The sequence below is a fragment of the Mauremys reevesii genome, unplaced genomic scaffold (genome assembly GCF_016161935.1).
Source record: "Mauremys reevesii isolate NIE-2019 unplaced genomic scaffold, ASM1616193v1 Contig14, whole genome shotgun sequence".
In the NCBI taxonomy this organism is placed as follows: Eukaryota; Metazoa; Chordata; order Testudines; family Geoemydidae; genus Mauremys; species Mauremys reevesii.
In genome coordinates, this window is record NW_024100760.1 from 412,654 (window position 1) to 426,753 (window position 14,100).

A 14,100-nucleotide genomic window follows, 5' to 3' on the forward strand; every position below is an offset into this window, starting at 1 on the left:
TCAGTTTGGGGCGTGGCCCCAGCTGCGGCCACTTCCTTACTCAGCCCAGCTTCCAGAGCCACGCCTCTCAAGCCCTGGCAGGCAGCTTTTCAAGCCCCTCTGGGCAGGAGCAGGGTCCGCCCTGCTACACCTTGCACATCTTTCTTTGCCTGGCGACGTTGCATCATTTCAATAGCTGAAACCTTTGTCTCATCAGGTCTTACACCTTCCTTCAAAATAATATCTCCAACAAAATAATATCTCCAACAAAAGTCAATTCTGTGACCCCTAAATCACATTTCTCCCTATTTAGTGTTTAAACTTCTGATGCTGGAGCTATGCCAAAGAGTAAGTGTACAAATCTGTATCTTCCAAAGGAAGTATTAAATATAATAGCTTTGAGGTTTCTTGAATAATTTTAGCTTCCAAAATACTGAGGATGCATGAAATATTGTGCATTCACAAGTTGAGCCATAATCTCTTCTCCAGCTGGCAGTCTGAAATGTTCTTTTCTTATAGCCGTGCTGTGGTCTCTAGGATCTAATCATATGCGTAGCTGGCCATTGTTTTTTTTTTTAAATGACTAGACAGTTCACCCATTCCATTGGTGTCTCAATTTTTTGTTTTACTTGCATTGCTTCCATCCTTGTGAGCTCAACCTTCAGTTAATCACAGAGTGCAAACGGCACCTTTCTACATGGATGGATAAATGAAGGGACCTGCTTGTTTATCCAGATTGTATGTTCACCCTATAATCAACCCAACAGATCATGATATTCCTGAATGAGTGCCTCATAGCCACATTCAGTATGAACTTTTAGTGAGAGCATCTGTTGTACGAGCTTGAGTTTTTCACAGGCAGCCAGGCCTAAAATTGGTGTCATCTCCTTTGGCACCACAGTGAATGGGAACCTTTATGTGGTGTTTTTATAGTTGATACTAGCAGTGCACCTCCCCTTCACTGGTACATTTGTTCCAGAAAAAATGGTTAATTTTATTTTTATTGATCCCAGTTTTGGTCTTTTTTCAGTCTCTCATAAACTTGTTCAGTCAGAATATTAACCTGAGCTCCTGTGTCCAGTCTGGGTGGAATAACTGTTTCATTCACTTTCATAAGCAGTATCCAGTCTCTCTCATCAAGTTTGCTTGATCCCAGCACATCTCTTCAACAAGGTTGTCTTCAGCTGCAGGCACCTGACTTTTCTGCCTTTGGGATCTGCAGTATTTTGCAAAATGATTCCCCCCACCCCCCATATGTGTCAGAGTTTCCCAAAGTCAAACACTGTTTGAGGCCATGCTGTGATCCACACCTTGGACATAACAGTCTGTACCCTATCTCCCACTAGCAGAGGTTTTCATAGTGAGTGGTTGCACTCTTTGATTTGACCTATTCTGGCTGTATTCTTTTGTGCTTAGTACATAGATAGCCCCTTCTGGTGAATTCAGCTATATCTGGCTTGTGCTTTCACAGTTTCTGCTGCCCTGCGGATCTGGAGAGCTTTCTCTAAAGTTAAATCAGCTTCACGAAGCAGGATCTCTCTTAATACATTGTCTTTAAATACCACAAATGATTCTATCTCTGACCAGAAATTCTGTCAGTGTGATGCTGTGGTTAAGAAAGGTGACCATTTATATCACTGTTATTACCACTATCACATAATTTCCTTAACTCTTATACAGAGTATATCATGGAAGGTGTCATTGAAAAAGTTATGGTTCGCTAACTATGATTATCCTGTTTTTATTCATGTATCGTCTTTCTATCTGAAGATGTGAATATTGGCCATGTATTTGTATCTCAAATCTGTTCTTGGGGTGACACCCTCCAGATGGATTTGCATCAGGGCTAGACAGCTCTGTGTTGACGGCCATCAGGGACTCTCCACTCTCACAATGGACCATAGAAAAAACTCATCTGATCCAGATAGCTCTTCCTGAGGATGCCTCAGAGAGCGAGGAGCCAGTGGTCACCCCTGTGGATCAGCAAACCATGTAAAGACATGAGATGTGCTCATGTGACCTTGGACTCCATCTTGGGCCAGTAACTTTCCACAGACAGGGACTCTGGGACTTGTTTGGGACAATAATTTTCCATGCACATGGCAGAGAATATAAAAGACACCTAAGACATTTCCATTTTGCTTCTTTCCTGCACTCATTCTCTGGACTGTAGATTTACAACTAAAAGGAGCATCTTGAACTAAGGACTGGGGACCTTCCAATCTTTTGGAAGTTACCAGAGGAACATTACAAGCCAGCAGTCTATTCCAGCATTGCTACTAGCCTGATCTAAGGACTCTGCAATCATTTGTATGTGTATGATCTAGTGACCATTTATAACTCTCTTCTTGTCTTTTATTAATAAATCTTTAGTTGGTTTACTAAGGATTGACAGACCTTAGTGATATTTGGGTAAGATCTATAATATGTATTGACCCGAGTGTATGTGTCTGATCCTCTGGAATTAGTAAGCATCTGTGTGACAGGGCAGAGTGACCTCAGGGGTTAACCCTTCTTTCCTAGCAGAGGAAGCCATGCCCCAGAAGCTCTGCTGGGCATGCTCCAACTGGAGGACAGGTATAAAAGCCTGCAGAACAGCTCAGTCTGGGCTGACTGCCGGAGAAGGAGGCATGCTGCTAGCTCCTGAGGCGGGAGAGCCTGCGTGCCAGGATTCGGAGGCCAGCCAAGCTGGGACACTCCCTGAGACCCTGACGGAGGACGTCACAGGAGAACAGAATGGAAGACCCCCTGCAGCAGAGAAGCTGGCATTCATGGTAGGAAGTGACCCAGGGGAACTTTAGGGGGAAACAGCATTAGAGCTGCATAGCCGCTCAGTGCGTTGCAGGCAGATCCTCACCGAGCGAGTGGCAAGGGGAGCTTGCCACTACCAGGGCCCTGGGTTGGGACCCGGTGGAGTGGGTGGGCCCAAGTCCCTCTACTACTTCACCCCCAAACTGAGAGGAATCCTAGAGACTCCTGCCATTAGGTAACACTGCTCCCACGTGTGTGGGAGGAGCGAGTTGTATGGACTCCGGCTGCTAGGCTGCACTACCCTGCTTGTGAGGGGGTTTGCATGGACTCTGGCCATTAGGCAGCACTGCTCCCATGTGGGGGAGCAAGTGGCATGGACTCCAGGTGCTTGGCCGTGCTACCCCGCTTGCGAGGGGGACTGTATAGACTCCGGCCACTAGGCCACACTACCCCACTGGCGAGGGGGATTGTATAGACTCCGGCCATTGGCCACACTACCCCCGCTTGCTAGGAGGATTGTATAGACTCTGGCCACTGGGACACCCCACCCTACTTATGACAGGGACTTTTTAGACTGCAGCCATTAAGTGGCACCACTCCCACATGGAGAGCGATTTATATGCACCCTGGCCATTTGGCCACACTACCTGGGTTCTTGGGGCAAGGTACAAGGACTCCGGCCAATAGGCCGCACTACCTCACCGGCCAGGAGTGATTGGGTGGAAGGAGGCCATTAGGCTGTGACTGGCCGCCCACAGAGAGACAGGCGTGGGAACATAAGAGTGGCAAGGTGACAACATCACATCTCACCCCTGCCACAAAGGGGTGCTGAGGTGCCAGGCCTGCCACAACCTCACATATGGTGAATTAGGTTTTCAATAACCTCTCACCATATTAACCTGTTTATCTGGATGGGAGCCAAGGGCTGGAATGCTTAAGGGAGACTGTGTGTGGCTTCTGGTTAACCAGCGTGGTACTGCAGAAGCTATTTTGTTACTGGTTTGGTGAAGCTAATTGTAGAATAAACACCAGTTGGGGGATTGTCTCCCTTCTTCTTGCTGTCTGCCCTCAGTGTGGTATTTTCAATGTGACTCATCCCAGCCACACAGTCACAGTCAGCTCACCAAAGTCACAGGTTTTACTGACTCTCCTTAATCCTCTAACATATTGATCCATGGTGTCATCAGTTTTTTTGCATGCATAAAAAATGTATCTCTCAATGGTCTCATTCCTTTTTGGTATGCAATATTCCTCAAATTTTAACTTCATGTTTTCACCTTCTTCAAACTTAAAGTTGTCATAATGATCCAACGCTTCCTCCCCAACAACATGCAAAAAGACTGATGATTTCACTTTCTCATTTTTCTCTTCTTCCCTGTAGCTGCTAAATACAATTCAAATCTCTGTTGGAATTTCTTCTAGTTCTCTGCAATATTGTGTGACAATGGCAGACTGGACGGCACTTGCAACACATCCATGTTTGGCTTTCTTCCCTTCTTCAGCTAGTCAAGCTGCTATTGTGCTCATAAAATACATACAAAAGCTTTTGTTTGTTCTCTGGTTGCTGCTCCGCCTGCTCCCTTTTCCTCTGCTTTCAGTTTCAAATACAGGAATTAACCTCAAAATGACTTTGTCAGTCTCTTTCTCATTCAGCCCTTCTGACACCATGGAATGATTTCAGGGTTCATTAAACAACAACTCAGTGAATGAGAAAGGAATCAAACCTTCATTAAAAACAAACTAGAGCGTATCTGTGGCGAACAGTCATGCACAGCTACATGGTATTATCCAACTTTGTTTCCAAGGTGCAGCTCAAAATTCCTATATTCATAATACCACCCTTTTGAAGGAGCCTATCTAAATTATACTCTTGCACAAATGTATCTCTACAACTGGCACCCCATTGCTAAGGGAAGCAGTTGGGACTAGGGGGAAAATCCTTGTTAATGCCACAACCTTTCTTGGGGTGGGGGAGGGGACCCATGTGCTGGCCCTATCTCTCTGCAAGGGGAAGGAGGGACCCTGCCACTCCAACTAGTAGTGGATAGGTCTATGTTGAGCCCCATTTCAGGGAGAGCATAGGGCCCTGCATTGCCTCAATCCAGCCCCACTGTCTGCAGAGCTCCCAGGTAGCCCAGGGAAGAGGGATTGGAGTCTGTACCCCATCCAAGTGCTCTCTGTTATCAATGCATCTCTGGCCCAGCCTCAGAGCAAAGGGTGAACATAGGTTTCTTGGCCATTTTATTATCTGTATGCCCTTGTGCAAAGTGGTTCTCTGAGAGCCGCAGAGCTGGGACACAGCAGGCGCTGGGCATTCTGGGAGGCTGGTAACAATGGTTGGTTGGGGGGTTTTTGAGGATTTTTTTTTAAATGAAAAGTTTTCCTGAAATCTTCCAATATTCTGACAAAATGACTCGAACCAAAACAATAATGGTTTGAAATAGGTTGGAAATTCAGTTGAAATGAAATCATAATATTTTTTCTTATTTCAGTTATTAGTTTTTTCCTTCTTAAAAGACAAACATTTTTCACTTTTATTCCCTTAGACTGGAATAAAAAATAACATTTTTGTTGTGACTCATTTTATTGAAAATTTTCAAATAAAATGAAAAATTTTGGTGAAAATATTCATACACTATTGAATGCAATTTTTTCATTACAAACATTATTGATGAAACATTCTTGACCAGCTCTAGTTTCCAGCTTATTTACAGGGCTCCTGTTCAGCCTAATAACACAGGATAAAACACTGAAAAAGCACCTAAGTCCCATTGGATTTCAATAGGCGTTAAGGGCCAGATCCACAATGGGACTTATACAGTTACAGGTCTAAATGCTCTGACAGTGCCTACCAGTTCTGGCTCTGCTTTAAGGACATCTGGAGTCAAAGGGAGCGAGAGAGAGAGAGAGTGGACATGTAGCCAGAATACCTAAGACTCTTTGGCTGGAGCACCCACCTGGGTGTTGGAGAACCAGGTGTAATTTTCCCCCACCGTCCTATTTGGGGTAGATATTTGACCTCAGGTCTTTCCCATCGCAGGTGAGTTTCCTAGTAATAGGCTGTGGGGTGAATCTATCCTGTTGGAGCTGGCCCACTTTGGATAAGTAATTAAATAATTATTGGAGTAGGGCTTTTATTGTCTGTATCCCAATGTTCTCCATTTTTTAGTGTTTTATCTAAACCAATGTGTGTTTGGATTGAAGTGTCTGGGAAACTCCACTGGAGATAACAGAATTTGTGCATTTCATTTTCTATTAATAAAATGACGGACTTTATATGAGTTTGTATTGTCCAGGAGGGTGCCGTGCAGTACAAGATACACATTGCTGGGGAGAAAGTCTGGGACTTGGAGGTGGGGGTGTTGCCCTGCAGTGTAATTCTTTGGTGGGTGGCCATAGCACTCATACACTATAGCTGGGAGAGACTGACATGCTGGAGGCTGTGTGAGAGATGACCAAGGATGGTTGCTTTCACTGTAAAACAGCATAAAAGGCACCCTGAGGCTGTAGAATTCAGGAGACACAGCTGTCGATAAGTCCAGATTGTACTCTTGGGAATGTCACAAGGGCTTTAACTCTGGGTCCCTCACATCCCAGCTGAGTGCGCTGACCCCTGGACTATTGGCTGAAATGCAGGGGGAGGAGTTTATCACTCTGTCTCTGCACAAGGAAGGGCTGAACCTGGTTTAGGTGCCTAACTCCAGGTGAGGGTTTACTGTTGAGAATCCCAAGTGGAGGGAGGTGTCTGGGTCTGTGCATTGCCCAGAATAGTGGAGCCTAATCTCATGTGGGGTCTCTGCAGCAGCTGACCCAATGGGAACCCTGATATTAGCTGTAGTTCTGTAATACACATAATAATAACAACCATGGGGTGCCTTCCATTTAGATCTCTGACCCAAAGGACACCCCCTCACACACACACGTTCTGGCCTGGCAGCCCCTCCTCCTGGGGCATCAGTGGGGCAGGGCTGTGAGGACCTTTTGAAGAGGCACCAAGTCACCTGTGAGCCCCATCACACCCTCCAGGGAAAGGCCACAAGGAACCCCAAATGGCCACACCCTGCAGTGAGGGGATAATGGGGCTGAGCAGTGAATGACCCCCACCATTGGGGTTTGCCCAGGACTGATGTGGGGTGGGAACAGGCCATGGCAGCGGGGACATGCTCCCAGGAGGCAGGAGTGTAGGCAGCTCCCAAGAGCAAAGGAATGGGGGTAAAATGGGGCAGAACTTACCTTAAGGATTCAGCATGTCCCAGGAGTCGCCATGCAGCAAGGCAGAGTCCTAATCCCACACAGAGCACCCAAGGAACTGAAATTATGTGCTGGTGTTGAAAGGGAAATGGGTCCCGGAGCTGGTGTGAACTCTGACCAGGGGAAAGTGAAAGTACCTGGGCACTTGTCACACATTAACCTGGAACAGGTATGATCTGGCCAGGATCCAGGGCAGGTGTTCAGTTACCTGCAGAGACATGAGGAAAAGTGAGGCGTTTATATGCCAATGGGTTCTTGTTTCCATTCCGGGGGATGCCCATTGGAGGTCAGTTCTGAGTGCTGTTACACCCCTGCCCTGGATCCACACCCCACTCTCATCCTATCATTAGGGCGGCCCGGTGCCTGGTTTTGAAGAGGAAAGTCTAGTCAAAAAGGGGACTCTACAGTGTCTGGTAAGATCTACTGACCGGACACCAAAAGTCCAGTTACTGTGGGCAGGAGAGGCACCAGGTCATCACCCACGCCAGCTTCTACTCAGCTGGGGCCAATTCCTACCTCTGTTGGGTAGCTGCAGCTCCCAGCCCTGGCTCTGCAGGCAAGTCTCTCCTGACCAGGGTGAGTGGGTAGGCAGGGGAAGAGCAACGAGCAACACGGGGAGTGGGGAGGAACCATGAATGGAGAATGGGGCCTTGGGGGAAAAGGTGGGGCAGGGGCAGTACATCAGAGAGAAGAGGGGGGCAGCATAGGGGGTTCCAGAACTCCTGCTGGAGTGTGCTGTTTTTAAAATATCACAAAGTTGGCAATACTAGGGGTAGGAGGGCACAAGGACTGGGGGGGATGGTAGAGCAGACACTGGAGGGACGAGGCACTGGACACAGCTCCTTGGCTGTTCCCTGGTGAACTCCATGGGGCAGCGACTGTCCTTCACTGAATGGGCTGTGGGGGCAGGACAAGTTGTTGGCCATGCCCTAGACAGCCCTCAATAGCCAGTGGCTGGCCTCACTGAGGGGTCTCCTCTCTGCCAGCCGTACTGCCCAAGCCAGGCTGGAATCAGAGCTTCCATACTTGAGATGGCACAGATCCACCCGCCATTTACCTCCTGTTCCACTGATAGCCCCATTGACAGCTGTGACTCATTTTCCTTCCCAGGTGCTCTCCCTGCCCCCAACCCATTACCTGAGCCAGACGTCTGCCTGGCTGGGGGGTCTCCATGCAGCTCTAGAGCTGCACATCCTCTCAGCTCCAGCTCCCTGGGTCATTTTCTGTAAGGAAACCTGCCAACCTTTCCTCACACAGCGCCCCCAGCCCCAAGCTTTCACAGCACTCGAGTCACCCCAACAATCTCGAGACTGGCCTAAAACTCACTGGAGTTCCAATAAGTCCCCAGTGTGGGGTCTTTGTATTTGCTGGGGGATTTGATCTTTGTGGGGTCTCTCAGATCACATTTTCAAGCTTTTCTTCCCAAAGGAGAGGGTAATAAATGCATTAAAACAAAAATAAAAATGAGAGTTGCACTGAATCCCCTGACTCTCAGACCTGGGGATTTACATGGAATATAAAATGCCACGAGATGGGCACTAGAATAATGAGAGTTGGTGGCACCGCTCCAAAGGGCAGCCAGTGGGGCTGGTGGAGGATAGCACTGTGCTGGGCCATGGGGACAGGGCTCTCTACCAATACAATGGGGAATTGGCCCGTGTCGTGCAGTTTTTGTCTCTGTCTCTCTGCTCAAGAGGGAACGCGTCCATGTCTCTGATCACATTGTCTCACTGCCTTTCAGTAGTATCACTACCAATAGATCAAAGGTAGGAGGAGATTATTCCCTCTCCCATCTCATTTCCATTCTGGTTCCCTTCTCTCTGCCTCATGAAAAGGCTGGTAACTACTCCAGCATCACAGCTGAGCCAGGGTGAAAGGTCACTGGAAGACCTGGGATGTTGGATGAGCCTGAACCTTTTGCCTCCACCCTGGTCTCCAGTTCCAGCTCCTTCCCCCTATCCTGGTCCCCTTTGCATCCCTGCTCATTTTCCAGTCCCTGAGACAGGTACTAGGGCATTGTTGGATGGGGAAGAACACAAGGCAGTTGAGAAAGAGCATCCAGAAGTGACCTCTGAGCAGGTAGGGAGCTGGAATCAGTGTGACTAAGCAAGTGGGGAACCAGGGCAAAAGGTCGAAGAAACATGTGGGAAAGAAAGAAACTCTTGTGAATAGATGTGAACACCTCTGTGGGAAGTCAAAGAGCTGAAGGCCTCAAAGGAAATCTGTCAGAAGTACAAGGCAGAGCAATTTTGCAGAATACTTGACACACAAGTGCATTGTCTTGGGATGGTGGCTGTGCACATTTCACCACTGGGATGAAGTCTCCTGTATAGATATCTCTTCCTCCGCCCAGCAGTGAGCTCTCCCTGGGCCTGACACCGAGCTAGCAGCCCAGCACAGCAGGGGCATGTCACACACACGCTGTGAAGTGGGATTGAATAACACGCTCATACAATGTTATTTTTGTCCTCACGCGTTAACCTGCCTCATTCTTTCTCTCTCTGCCTCTCCATTTAGTCTCTCCTCATGAGGTTTCCAGGACAGTTTATTTTTAATAGTTGTACATTTAAAGGCCAGATGGGACCAATGTGACCATGTAGTCTGAGCAGCTGCACAACACAGGCCAGAGAGCCACCCCCAGGGATTCCTACATTGAACTGCTAACTTCTGGCTGAGCTAGAGCATGTCTTGTAGAAAGAGATGTCCCTTCTCAGTTCAAAGACTCCAAGCCGGGTCACATTTTTAAACACTAAGATGGCTGTGGCTGATCAGTGAAAGAGGGGAGATGCTGGACTGGGACAGAGCAACTGGAGATGTGCCATGAGGTTTAGCTTCAGCTGTGGGTCCTAATCTGACCTTCCCCAGTGTTTGGGGTGGGGTTCCATCTTGGGTTGAGACAGCCCCAAAGTCTGGCAGAGTAGATAACAGAGATGATAATTCAGTGCCTGGCTGAGGAGTGGAAGAAGATGCAAGATCTAGGGTGACGGAACCACCTAATGCTGAATGGGGAAATGGGACAAGCATTGGTCTTGGCATAGATTTCAAGAAGCCTAATGGAGAGTCCAGATCTGCTACGTACTAAAGTCCTGACACTGAGAGACTGACTGAGCAGCTAGTTCAGGCCACAGACATACCCAAGACTTTAGCAAAGGATGCTGGGAAGTTTAACGCTTTAGTTAAGTGTATAACCCACAGTAGGTTGTCAGGGCAGGGACCGTGCTGTATAATACCTGACAGTACAGGACCAAGCACACCAGTGGCACTGAGGAAACAACACAATCACAGTGACGACTGCCCCAGTGTCAGCTGATAAATGTACATCAAGACCTTTCTCAATAGAAAACTAGATTTTTTTTATTTTACTTATTTGTTTATTTGTGGAAGTCCCTGGGCCAGCTGGACTCCAGGCCAGCTCACAAAGGTGAGAATTTTGCCTGGTGCCTCTCCAGCGCTGGTGCCTCAGCAGGCAGAGCCCGTCTCTTCCCCACGCTCGCTCGGGCGTCTGGCCGCGGCTGAGCAATGCCAGCGTAACCCCCGTGTTTGCATTTCAGGGTGCTGTGACATCACTAGGGGAGAAAACAGTCAGGGGCTACATGGTCCTTTGGTCTGTGGGCTGGAGACTTGCTGTAGCCTGGTGGGGCCCTGCTGGGATGGGCTGAAGCCTCCAGCCCTGGGTGCAGCGAGCTTGGGGGATGGGCCGGAGCCACCTGCAGCTACTTGGAAAATGCCTGTGAGGGGAGGGACCTGGCGAGCAGAGTCAGCAACGGGACCATCAAGGGGGGGAAACGGCCAACTACCACCTGGGAAGGAGCCCAATTGTCACCTGGGAGAGATGGGGGAAGCCCAGCTGTCACCTGAGGGAGGATCTCAATAGGCTGGGGGTGGGGTCAGGAAAAGCCCTCAGATAAGAGGGGGACAGTGGGATGAAGGGAGGGGATGGGGGTTGGGAGAAGGGTAGGGGGTGGAGGTTGGAGGAGAACAGAGGATGGAAACAGGATGATGGGAGGAGAGAGGAGCAGGATAGGAACAGAGCAGGTGTCTGTGGGTGTGTGTGTAGGTGACAGCCCAAAGAGGGAATTAGGGGTTATACATACATTTCTAAAGCTGGCCTGAAAGCCATATTAGAATGATAGAATCATAGAATATCAGGATTGGAAGGGACCTCAGGAGGTCATCTAGTCCTACCCCCTGCTCAAAGATGGACCAATCCCCAACTAAATCATTCCAGCCAGGGCTTTGTCAAGCCTGACCTTAAAAACCTCTAAGGAAGGAGATTCCACCACGTCCCTAGGTAACCCATTCCAGTACTCCAGTACACCCTTCTAGTGAAAAGGTTTTTCCTAATATCCGACCTAAACCTCCCCCATTGCAACTTGAGACCATTGCTCCTTGTTCTGTCATCAGGTACCACTGAGAACAATCTAGAGCCATCTTCTTTGGAACCCGCTTTCAGGTAGTTGGCAGGTTGTCTGTGGGCGAGGACTGGCCTGCCACCCAAGGCCTGTGAAAGTGTGGGATCATTGTCCAGGATGGGTTGTAGATCCCTGATGATGTGCTGGAGGGGTTGTAGCTGGGGACTGTATGTGATGGCCAGTGGAGTCCTGTTGGTTTCTTTCTTGGGTTTGTCTTGCAGTAGGAGGCTTCTGGGTAAACGTCTGGCTCTGTTGATCTGTTTCCTTATTTCCTCGTGCGGGTACTGTAGTTTTGAGAATGTTTGGTGGAGATTTTGTAGGTGTTGGTCTCTGTCTGTGGCCTCCAGCTTCCATCCCGGGCACACCACAAGATCCATTGTCTACAGCCAAGCACTGAGGTACAACCGCATCTGCTCTAACGCCACAGACAGAGACCAACAGACAACCTGCCAACCTGAAGCATATTCTCACCAGTAACTGCACACCACACCATAGTTACTCTAACTCAGGAACCAATCCATGCAACAAACCTCGATGCCAACTCTGCCCACATATCTACACCAGCGACACCATCACAGGACCTAACCAGATCAGCCACACCATCACCGGTTCATTCACCTGCACGTCCACCAATGTAATATATGCCATCATATGCCAGCAATGCCCCTCTGCTATGTACATCGGCCAAACTGGACAGTCTCTAAGGAAAAGGATAAATGGACACAAATCAGATATTAGGAATGGCAATATTCAAAAACCTGTAGGAGAACACTTCAACCTCCCTGGCCACACAATAGCAGATCTTAAGGTGGCCATCCTGCAGCAAAAAAACTTCAGGACCAGACTTCAAAGAGAAACTGCTGAGCTCCAGTTCATCTGCAAATTTGACACCATCAGCTCAGGATTAAACAAAGACTGTGAATGGCTTGCCAACTACAGAACCAGTTGGTTTTCACTCAACTGCCAGAACAGGGCCTCATCATCCCTGATTGAACTAACCTCGTTATCTCTAGCTTGCTTCTTGCTTGCATATATAAACCTGCCCCAGGAAATTTCCACTACTTGCATCCGAAGAAGTGGGTATTCACCCACGAAAGCTCATGCTGCAAAGCGTCTCTTAGTCTATAAGGTGAAACAGGATTCTTTGCTGCTTCTTTCCCCCTCATGTTATTCTCTGAGGAGATCCTGCCCATCCATTCCCTGAGGGAGTCAAAGTCTGCTTTTCTGAAGTCCAGTGTCTGTATTCTGCTGCTCTCCTTTCTTCCTTTTGTCAGGCTCCTGAACTCGACCATCTCATGGTCACTGCCTCCCAGGTTCCCATCCACTTTTGCTTCTCCTACTAATTCTTCCCTGTTTGTGAGCAGCAGGTCAAGAAGATCTCTGCCCCTAGTTAGTTCCTCCAGCACTTGCACCAGGAAATTGTCCCCTACCCTTTCCAAAAACTTCCTGGATTGTCTGTGCACCGCTGTGTTGCTCTCCTAGCAGATACTGGGGTGAGTGAAGTCCTCTATGAGAACCAGGGCCTGTAATTTAGTAATTTCTATTAGCTGGCTGAAGAAAGCCTCATCCACCTCATCCCCCTGACTCCCACCACAACATCACCCTTGTTGCTCACACTTCTAAACTTAATCCAGAGAGTCTCAGGTTTTTCTGCAGTTTCATACCGGAGCTCTGAGCAGTCATACTGCTCTCTTACATACAATGCAACTCCCCCACCTTTTCTGCCCTGCCTGTCCTTCCTGAACATTTTATATCCATCCATAACAGTACTCCAGTCATGCGAGTTATACCAAAAAGTCACTATTATTCCAATCACATCATAATTCCTTCACTGTGCCAGGACTTTCAGTTCTCCCTGCTTGTTTACCGGGCTTCTATTTTTCTATGTTTCCCAGGCTTTGCCCAGACAAAACTAATCAAGTTAAATTCATGAATAGTTTTGTATTGGCCAGAACTGTATTGTTCAGTGAGTTTCATCCAGAAATTTTCACCCAGCTCTACCTGTGATAACACAAATTGGTTTGTTGCTGTAGGGTCAATGGTGAGTGCCAGGACTGCACACAAAGTAATTTGTTTGAAGATTTATAGCTCCTGGGGTTGCATTTTGATTTATTTTTATAGGTTCATCTATGAGCAATGAGACACTTTCCATGTGGGATTGTTATTGTAGGGCTGTCCATAAGTACTGAGGCTACTCATATGTTGGGTCTGCATGCATACTGGTTTGTATCAAAGGTCTTTTTATCAGCTCTGGGGACCACTCCTGCTGGCTTGTTGGTTTAGGGTTGCTTGTGATTGCTGGGGCTGGAGTTGCACTGGATTGTTATTGTAGGGTTCCTTGTGAAATGCTGGGTTGTTGCTAATAACAACAGGGAATTGGAATGAGAATCCCCAATTGTTTATTACCATCCTGGTGAGAGAGAAATCTTCATATGGGGTGAGGCTGTTCTTTGGGGCAGGGGAGGTGACTTCACTGTTGGGGGGGACCTCCCTGTATTTCTATTCTTTGTGTCTCCAACTGTGCCCAGAGCAGAAACTCCTTCTACCCCCAAAGTCATCCCTTGCCAGGGTTGGTTTCTTTTTAAAACCCCATGGCTGGGATAAGGGCAGGTCTGTGGGTTTGAACCCTGCCCCCCATGGGTCCCTCTGTTTCCCCAGATGAGAGAGTGAGCAAATTAAGCCACCCATAACTGGGGGGGGGGCAATC